Source organism: Salvelinus namaycush, chromosome 4 (genome assembly GCF_016432855.1).
Source record: "Salvelinus namaycush isolate Seneca chromosome 4, SaNama_1.0, whole genome shotgun sequence".
Taxonomy (NCBI): Eukaryota; Metazoa; Chordata; class Actinopteri; order Salmoniformes; family Salmonidae; genus Salvelinus; species Salvelinus namaycush.
Genome location: NC_052310.1, coordinates 70,547,309 through 70,557,350, shown reverse-complemented (window position 1 = coordinate 70,557,350; position 10,042 = coordinate 70,547,309). Strand labels below are relative to the sequence as shown.

General features: G+C 42.4%; 1 pseudogene; it reads left to right on the top strand.

The window, feature by feature from the left end:
* The first annotated feature begins 6,383 nt into the window (after positions 1-6,383).
* On the top strand, positions 6,384-8,156 carry LOC120045987 (annotated as a pseudogene).
* Positions 8,157-10,042: the final 1,886 nt, after the last annotated feature.

Genomic DNA, 10,042 nt, shown 5'->3' with positions numbered 1-10,042 from the left:
ATCAAGGCAAAAGGTGGCTACTTTGAAGAATCTAAAATATATTTAGATTAATTGAACACTTTTTGGTTACTATATGATTCCATATATGTTATTTCATAGTTTTGATGTCTGCACTATTAGTCTACAATGTAGAAAATAGTAAAAATAAAGAAAAACACTTGAATGAGTAGGTGTGTCCAACCTTTTGAGTGGTACTGTAAATACATACAGTACATGTATAATCTTTGATAAATGCAAACTCAGAGGATTCTGTGTCACTATTGGTCCATTATTATAACTGCAAAGTCCCGTGGTTTGTCAAGGTGGTAGCTATTATTATCTATGTAATCTGAACAACGCGGTTCATACAGGGCGGAGCATCATCATCACAAGACCGGGACACAATTCTCACTTTGCGACAGGGACATAATGGAGAGCACAGCAGGGTGGGAGATAGTGTGTTTTTGTCTACATATTAGTGACTGATTCACAGGTTAGGCACCTTATACAAGGGTTAAAGGTCAGGCTAGTCTTAATGTAAATGCAAAGTAAGACAAGAATCTGGAGATTTAGTACTTATCATTGTTTGATGGCATAGGCCTTACAAACAACCACACAAAGCAATCATCCTCTGTCTAAAAATGCTATTACGAATTGAATTTGCACTTAGATTTCTACCAGTACATAAATATGGTAATATGTCTTCTTGAGACTGGGGGATGGGGTTTAAGGTAAATTCAAGGAAACTAGAGTAATACAAAGGCATTTCCTCATGGTGTCATTTTTTTATGCTTACTAATGATGGCACTGAATGGAATGTTGACAAACTTGTTGGTGAACAAGATATGGTTTCTCACTGAGAAATCAACTGCTTGAAAAAAATATATATATTTTTTCCTTTATTTAACTAGGCAAGTCCATTAAGAACAAATTCTTATTTACAACGCCAGCCTAGGAACAGTGGGTAAACTGCCTTGTTCAGGTGCAGAACGACAGATTTTTACCTTGTCAGCTCAGTGATTCGATCTTGCCTTTTGGTTACTGGCCCAACGCTCAAACCACTAGGCTACCTGCCACCCCATTTGAACCATATTTTATAAGCAAATATGGTGCAAATAAACAAATGGTGAACTTCAGTGTCACTTTTTGCTTAAGGAGTGAAATATGACTGCAGGTTAACTTTCTGGTAAACCATTCATTCACTTTTAAGTCTTCATGTTTGTACTCATGTGCTTACTGTAGGCTGGTAATAGCAGGAGTCTCTCTGGGGGAGGAGAGGAGAGAAACCCTGCCTCCAAAATGAGTATTTCTGAGGAGAACAACTCTGATGAACCCATGGGGTGAGAGGAGTGTTTTTGATTGTGCTGGATTCAATTGAGTTTATAGCATGTTTTCTATGTATTGATAACATCCCCAAGTACCCTATCCTTCACTATTTATCATCATGGGAAATACATTTGTGATCAATAGTGTTTCTTTATTGTATCAAAGCAAAATCCAACTAGAGAGACCAGACTCACCTGTACCCAGATGTGTGTCCATGAAGAGTGAACCTATAGAGAGAACCTATAGAATTTAGACAGGGACCATTCTCTCCTAAAAATGGGTAAGTAGTTTGGTTTGGAAACATTTTAATACCCTGTATTTTCTTGTTTTTATTTTGTAGCTTGATTGCTGAACAGATGTCGATATTATGCTTTTGACAGGGATCGATCCAACTCCCCTGTACCTAGCTGTGTGTCCATGAAGAGTAACCAGTCCATTAGAGAACCTATAGATTTCAGAGAAGGACCTTTTCTAACTGACCAAAGGTAAGTGCTTCAGGACCAGGTTGTCTCTCTCAAAATGTTGACATACTAACACAGACCCATTTTAAAAGTAAGTCTACTGTCTCCTGATTGAAGATGTCTGTTCTGGTGTTTAACAGGGTCCAGCAGGAGAGACCAGACTCCCCTGTACACAGTGGTATATCCATGAAGAGTGAACAGTCAAAGAGAGAGCCTGTAGAATTCCGGAGTGGAGACTTTCCTCCAAAACAAGAGCAAGAAGTCTTGTGTTGTCATTTTAAGAAATCAGTGCGATTTCCAGAGAAAAAAAAAGCTAAGCAACGGTACTTGCCTTGTTCCTACACAGAGTTCCCAGAGACCAATATGAGAAGGCAGTCAGAAATTCCAAATGGTCAGTCTGCCCCAAGTCATGAAATGGACCTGTTCTCCATATTTAAGGTGGGCTGTCTTAATTTGCTCGTGCTGGAAAATGGCTTTGAAACCTCGATTCTTACCTCCAAGACTGTTGTGACTTAGTTCTCTGTCATTTTGAATTGTTTGTTGCAATTGCTTGAATGCAATGTCATCACTTTTGTGAAGAATGAATTTAAGAGGTTCCAGAGGATTCTTTGTAATGATTACACAGATAAACATACTGAGAAGCAGGAGAGCAGTGCCAGAGAAGGGGCTCTGAAGATCACACTGCACGTTCTGAGGAACATGAACCAGAAGGAGCTGGCTGACTCGCTGGAGAAACGTAAGAATTCAAGTCTTTGTTGGTCGGAGGCTAGATCCTCTTTACCTACAGCAAAAAATCTGATGCATCTGCAGTTCTTCCCTTGAGCAAGGCAGTTAACCTCCAACAACAACTGCTCCTCTGGCGCCGATGACGTGAACGTAGATTAAGGCAGCCCCCGCACCTCTGATTCAGAGGGGTTGTATTTGTATTTATTATGGATTCCCATTAGCTACTGCCAAGGCAGCAGCTACTCTTCCTGGGGTCCAACAAAATTGAGGCAGTTACACAATTTTAAAAACATTACAATACATTCACAACAGATTTCACAACACATTAAGTGTGTTCCCTCAGGCCACTAACGTTACTCTACTACCACATATTTACAACACAAAATCCATGTGTACATGTGTGTATAGTGCATATGTTTTCATGTGTGTATATGCATGTGTCTGTGCCTATGTTTGTGTTTTTTCACAGTCCCGCTTCTTCTTTATTTATTTTTTTTGTATGATTTTACTGCTTGCATTAGTTACTTAAATGTGGAATAGAGTTCCGTGTAGTCATGGCTCTATGTAGCACTGTGCGCCTCCCATCGTCTGTTCTGAACTTGGACAGTGAAGAGACCTCTGGTGGCATGTCTTGTGGGGTATGCCTGGGTGTCTGAGCTGTGTGCTAGTAGTTTAAACAGACAGCTCGGTGCATTCAACATGTCAAAACCTCTCACAAATACAAGTAGTGATGAAGTCAATCTCTCCTCCACTTTGAGCCAGGAGAGATTGATAATGTTAGCTCTCCCTGTACATTTTAGGGCCAGCCGTGCTGCCCTGTTCTGGGCCAACTGGTATTTTCCTAAATCCCTCTTTGTGGCATCTGACCACACGACTGGACAGTAGTCCAGGTGCGACCAAACTAAGGCCTTTAGGACCTGCCTTGTTAAAGAGATGGCAAATAGGAGTGGCAATATCATCCGCTATCATCCTCAGTCATTTTCCATCCAAGTTGTCAAACCCAGGTGGCTTGTTATTGTTGATAGACAACAATAAATGTTTCACCTCTTCCACACTCACTTTCCTGAATTCCAAATTACAATACTTGTCTTTCATAATTTGGTCAGTTATGCATGGTTGTGTGGGTTCAGAATGTGTTGTGGGCATGTTATGCCTAAGTGAGCTAACCTTGCCAATCATTAAAGTAGTTGGCATCAGTGGGTTTAGTGATGAATGAGCCACCCCCAATTATAATTGTATTTTTTAAATTTTTTGGGACATTGTTCTGCGGGCCAACAAAAGGGCTTAGAGTGCATTTGGAAAGTATTCAGACCCCTTGACCTTTTCCACATTTTGTTACGTTACAGCCTTATTCTAAAATTAATTAAATTATTTTTCCCCCCTCATCAATCTACACACAATACCCCATAATGACAAAGCAAAAACAGGTTTTTAGAAATGTTTGCAAATGTATTACACATAAAAAACTGATATCACATTTCCATAAGTATTCAGACCCTTTACTCAGTACTTTGTTGAAGCACCTTTGGCAGCGATTACAGCCTTGAGTCTTATTGGGTATGACATTACAAGCTTGGCACACCTGTATTTGGGGAGATTCTCCCATTCTTCTCTGCAGATCCTCTCAAGCTCTGTCAGGTCTGATGGCAAGCATTGCTGCACAGCTATTTTCAGGTCTCTCCAGAGATGTTCGATCGAGTTCAAGTCCAGGCTCTGGCTGGGCCACTCAAGGACATGCAGAGACTTGTCCCGAAGCCACTCCTGCGTTGTCTTGGCTGTTTGCTTAGGGTTGTTGTCTTGTTGGAAGGTGAACCTTCTACCCAGTCTGAGGTCCTGAGCACTCTGGAGCAGGTTTTCATAAAGGATCTCTCTGCACTTTGCTCTGTTAATCTTTCCCTCGATCTTGACTAGTCTCCCAGTCCCTGCCACTGAAAAACATCCCCACAGCATGATGCTGCCACCACCATGCTTCACTGTAGGGATGGTGCCAGGTTTCTTCCAGAAGTGACGCTTGGCATTCAGGCCAAAGAGTTCAATCTTGGTTCCATCAGACCAGAGAATCTTGTTTCTCATGGTCTGAGAGTCCTTTAGGTGCCTTTTGGCAAACTCCAAGCTGCTGTCATGTGTCTTTTACTGAGGAGTGGCTTCCGTCTGGCCACTCTACCATAAATGCCTGATTGGTGGAGTGCTGCAGAGATGGTTGTCCTTCTGGAAGGTTCTACCATCTTAACAGAGGAACTCTGGAGCTCTGTCAGAGTGACCATCAGGTTCTTGGTTATCTCCCTGACCAAGGCCCTTCTCCCCCGATTGCTCAGTTTAGCCGGGCGGCGAGCTCTAGGAAGAGTCTTGGGGGTTCTAAACTTCTTCCATTTAACAATGATGGAGGCCACTGTGTTCTTGGGGACCTTCAATGGTGCAGACATGTTTTGCTACCCTTCCCCAGATTTTTGCCTCGACACTATCCTGTCTCGGAGCTCTACGGACAATTCCTTCGACCTCATGGCTTGGTTTTTGGTCTGATATGCACTGTCAACTGTGGGACCTTATATAGACAGGTGTGTGCTTTTCCAAATCATATCCAATCAATTGAGTTTACTACAGGTGGACTCCAATCAAGTTGTAGAAACATCTCAAGGATGATCAATGGAAACAGGATGCACCTGAGGTCAATTTCGAGTCTCATAGCAAAAGGTCTGAATATTTGTATAAAATATGAGTGTTTTTCATTTTTAATAAATTAGCAAAAATGTTCTTTACCAGGGCCCGAGACTTGATATGTCCGGACATGCACCGCAGAAGTCATAGTAAAACTGCTTTTTATCTCACTCTAAAGTAGGAGTTGTGTTCTGATATTATGAGGGGGTCCCTGATGAATTTGCTATCACAAAAGGGGTCCCTGGTGCAAACCAGTTTGGGAACCTCTGACCTTGTCCATGTGGTTCCACAGATGAGAAGAGTTACTAACAGTCGCTATACATCTGATTGGAGCAGTCATAACCACCATATAAAATATCTTTTGACATGTAGCCTAAATGTTTTATGACTTGTTTGGTTTTTAGATGAGCTTGCTATGGTCTGGCGAGAAACTCAAATCTACCTTGAAGAAGAAGTTTGAACATGTATTTGAGGGAATCGGGGGATCAAGGAAATCCAACAAGATGTCTCAACCAGATCTACACAGACCTCTACATCACAGAGGGTGAAAGTGGAGAGGTCAACAGTGAACATGAAGTGAGACAGATCGAGACAACATCCAGGAGACAAGCAACACAAGAGACACCAATCAAATACAACAACATCTTTAAATCATTACCCGGACAAGACACACCAATCAGAAGTGTGATGACCAAGGGAGTAACTGGCATTGGAAAAACAGTCTCTGTGCAGAAGTTCATTCTGGACTGGGCTGAAGGAAAAGCAAATCAAGACATCCAGTTCATATTCCCGTTCCCTTTTCGGGAGCTGAGTTTGATGAAAGGAAACAAGCACAGTTTGATTGAGCTTCTTGGTCATTTTATCATGATGAAAAACGTTGATTCCTCTGACTATGACAAGTGCAAAGTTTTGTTTGTCTTTAATGGTCTGGATGAGTGCAGACTTCCTCGAGACTTCCAGAACAATAAGAGCTGTTGTGACGTCACAGAGTCCACTTCGATAGACATGCTGCTTACAAACCTCATCAAGGGGAATCTGCTTCCTTTTGCTCTTATCTGGATAACCTCCCGACTTGTAGCAGCCAATCAGATCCATTCTCAGTATATTGACCTGCTGACAGAGGTATGAGGATTCAACAACCCTCAGAAGGAGGAGTACTTCCGGAAGAGAATCAATGATGAGAACCTGGCCAAAAGAGTCATCACACACATGAAGTCATCAAGGAGCCTCTTTATCATGTGCCACATACCAGTGCTATGTTGGATCTCTGCCACAGTTCTAGAGAGAATTTTGGATGAAGCAGTGAGTGCCGACATCCCCAAAACTCTGACTCAAATGTGCACGCACTTCCTGATTTTTCAGACCAAACAGTGGAATCAGAAGTACGTTGGAGAGCGAAGTGGAGATCCTCTGTGGATGAGAGAGAGCATCCTGTCGCTGGGAAAACTGGCATTCCAGCAACTAGAGAAAGGCAATCTAATATTCTATGAGGAAGATCTAAACGAGTGTGGAATTGATATCAGAGAAGCATCAATCTACTCAGGATTGTGCACACAGATCTTCAGAGAGGAGTCTGGACTGTACCAGGGGAAGGTGTACTGCTTTGTGTATTTGAGCTTCCAGGAGTTGCTTGCTGCTTTGTATGTTTCTCACTTTCAAGAATGGCGACAAAAGTCCACTGGTCCAACAGAGATCCTTATCCAGTAAGCTTAGAAAATCATCATTTGGACACAAAACTTTAACCGACTTACACAGGAGTGCAGTTGATCAGGCCTTACAGAGTGAGAATGGAGATATGGACCTATTCCTCCGCTTCCTTCTTGGCCTCTCGCTGGAGTCTAATCAGACTATCCTACGCGGTCTACTGACAGAATCAGGAAGCAGCTCAACCAGCATGGAGAGAACAGTCAAGTACATCAAAAAGAAGATCAGAAAGAATCTCTCTCCAGATAGGTGCATCAATCTGTTCCACTGTCTAAATGAGCTTAATGACTATTCTCTAGAGGAAGAGATCCAATGCTACCTGAGATCAGGAAGTCTCTCAGAAGGCAAACTCTCACCTGCACAGTGGTCGGCTCTGTTGTTTGTGTTGCTGTCTTCAGAAAGGGAGCTAGATGTGTTTGACCTGAGGAAATACTCCACGTCAGAGGAGGGTTTTCTATGGCTGCTGCCAGTAGTCAAAGCATCCAGAACAGCTCTGTAAGTACCAGATCAAAATCACAGAATATGAAATGATACTGGTGTTTTAATTACTTGCTCAGATTGAGTAACCCAATGTGTTTGTTGTTCAACACTATTTTGTATTTCAGGCTGAATCAGTGTAACCTTACAGAGAGATGCTGTGAAGAGTTGGCCTCAGCTCAAACTCCTCACACCTGAGAGAGCTGGACCTGAGTCACAATAACCTGCTGGATTCAGGAGTGAAGCTGCTTTGTGTTGGACTGGGGAATCCACACTGTAAACTACAGATACCACAGTCAATATTCATTCAGTTCTGGGATAGATCATTATTTTTACAATATCTTGGTCATTTTAACAGTGAAAAACATTCCATCAACTATTTTGTATTTTAGGCTGAATCGATGCTACATCACAGAGAAATGCTGTGAAGCGTTGGCCTCAGCTCTCAGCTCAAACTCCTCACACCTGAGAGAGCTGGACCTGAGTCACAATAACCTGCTGGATTCAGTAGTTAAGCTGCTCTCTGCTGGACTGGAAAATCTACACTGTCAACTGAAGACTCAGAGGTCAGTACACATGGGATGTAAGATACACTCTGAGGTCTTGCTTTTAGGGAATATTAGTTTTACAGATTGTTTTACCTCTTGCAGGTTGACATGTTGCAATGTTACAGAAGAAGGCTGTACTTTTCTGGCTTCAGCTCTCAGTTCAAACCCTTCGCAACTAAGAGAGCTGGACCTGAGCTTCAATTACCCAGGAGACTCGGGAGTGAATCTGTTCTCAGCTTTACTGGCTGATCCACGCTGTAAACTGAAAAATCGAAAGTAAAAATGAATATGGGGTTGGGTCAATGAATTCGATTTTTGTAACATAATATATTTCCCCTACCGGTTGCATGTGCCAATAAATCATTGTCTGTTTTTCAACAGAATGGACATTGCTGAAGAGAGCAGGCTCAACTTCAGGCTTAGGAAATGTAAGTCATGACTGATGTGGACAATATGGCTGTGAAGTCAGCAAAACAATAGTACAAACTGAGAACCAATTTGGTTGAATATCAGAAAACTAACATTTTACAAGGCTATTTTTTTTCTCCTGTGGAAAACGATACATATTCGAGTTAACATTCAGTGCAGGGTTGAGTGGAAAAAACTGATAGACGTTCTGTGAATGGTGTTTTTTTTCCTAAACCAGTTTCATATTTTCAATCAGATCACTGTGAGCTCACACTGGAGCCGAATACAGCACACAGACTGCTCTTGCTGTCTGAAGGGAACAGAAAGGTGACAAGGGTGAGGGAGGAGAAGCCATATCCTAACCATCCTGAAAGATTTGACCACTCAAAACAAGTGCTGTGTAGAGGGTTTGTTTGGGAGATGCTACTGGGAGGCAGACTGGAGTGGAGAATGGGTCATATAGGAGTGGCATACAAAGGAATCAATAGAAAAGACAAGTTTGATGACAACTGGCAAGGATGCAATGCCAAGTCCTGGAGACTGAACTGCTCTCATTATTTTACCCAATCAATTACTGGGAGGTTATATGTGGAGTGTGCGACTGTTTTTGTAGCTTAGTTTATTCACCGTTAAGAGAAAATTATTTTGTGTGGAGGTGCTGACTATGTATGTGCCAGCTCCTACTTTTTATTATACTACACTGAACAAAAATATAAACGGAACATGTAAATTGTTGGTCCCATGTTTCATGAGCTGAAATAAGATTCCATATTTTTCTCATTTTGTGCACACATTTGTATACATTCCTGTTAGTGAGCATTTCTCCTTTGCCAAGATAATCCATCCACCGGACAGGTGTGTGATGTCAAGAAGCGGATTAAACCGCATGATCATTACACAGGTGCACCTTGCGTTGGGGACAATGAAAGGCCACACTAAAATGTGCAGTTTTGTCACACGCCACAGATGTAAGAAGTGTGCAATTGGCATGCTGACTGTAGGAATGTCTGCCAGAGCTGTTGCCATAGAATTTAATGTTAATTTCTTTACCATAAGCCGCTTCCAATTTCGTTGTAGAGAATTTGGCAGTACGTACAACCGGCCTCACAACGTGTAACCACGCCAGCCCAGGACCTCCACATCCGGCTTCTTCACCTGCGAGATCGTCTGAGACCAACCACCCGGACAAATTATGAAACTGTGGGTTTGCACAACCAAAACATTTCTGCAGAAACTGTCAAAAAACATCAGGGAAGCTCATCTGCGTGCTTGTCATCCTCACCAGGGGCTTGACCTGACTGCAGTTCGGTGTCGTAACCTACTTCAGTGGGCATATACTCACCTTCGATGGCACGCTGGAGAAGTGTGCTCTTCACTGATGAATCCCGGTTTTAACTGTACTGGGCAGATGGCTTCATGTGGGCGAGCAGTTAGCTGATGTCAATATTGTGAACAGAGTGCTCCATGGTAGCGGTGGGGTTATGGTATGGGCAGGCATAAGCTACGGACAATGAACACAATTTTAATTCAGAGATACCGTGACGAGATCCTGAGGACCATTGTCGTGCCATTCATCCGCCTCCATCACCTCATGTTTCAGCATGATAATGCACGGCCCCATGTCGCAAGGATCTGTACACAATTCCTGGAATATCCAGCAACTTCGCACAGCCATTGAAGAGTGGGACAACATTCCACAGCCTAAAACTATGTCCAACAATATTTGAACTTTTGTTGTATTAGCATCCTTTGAATTCA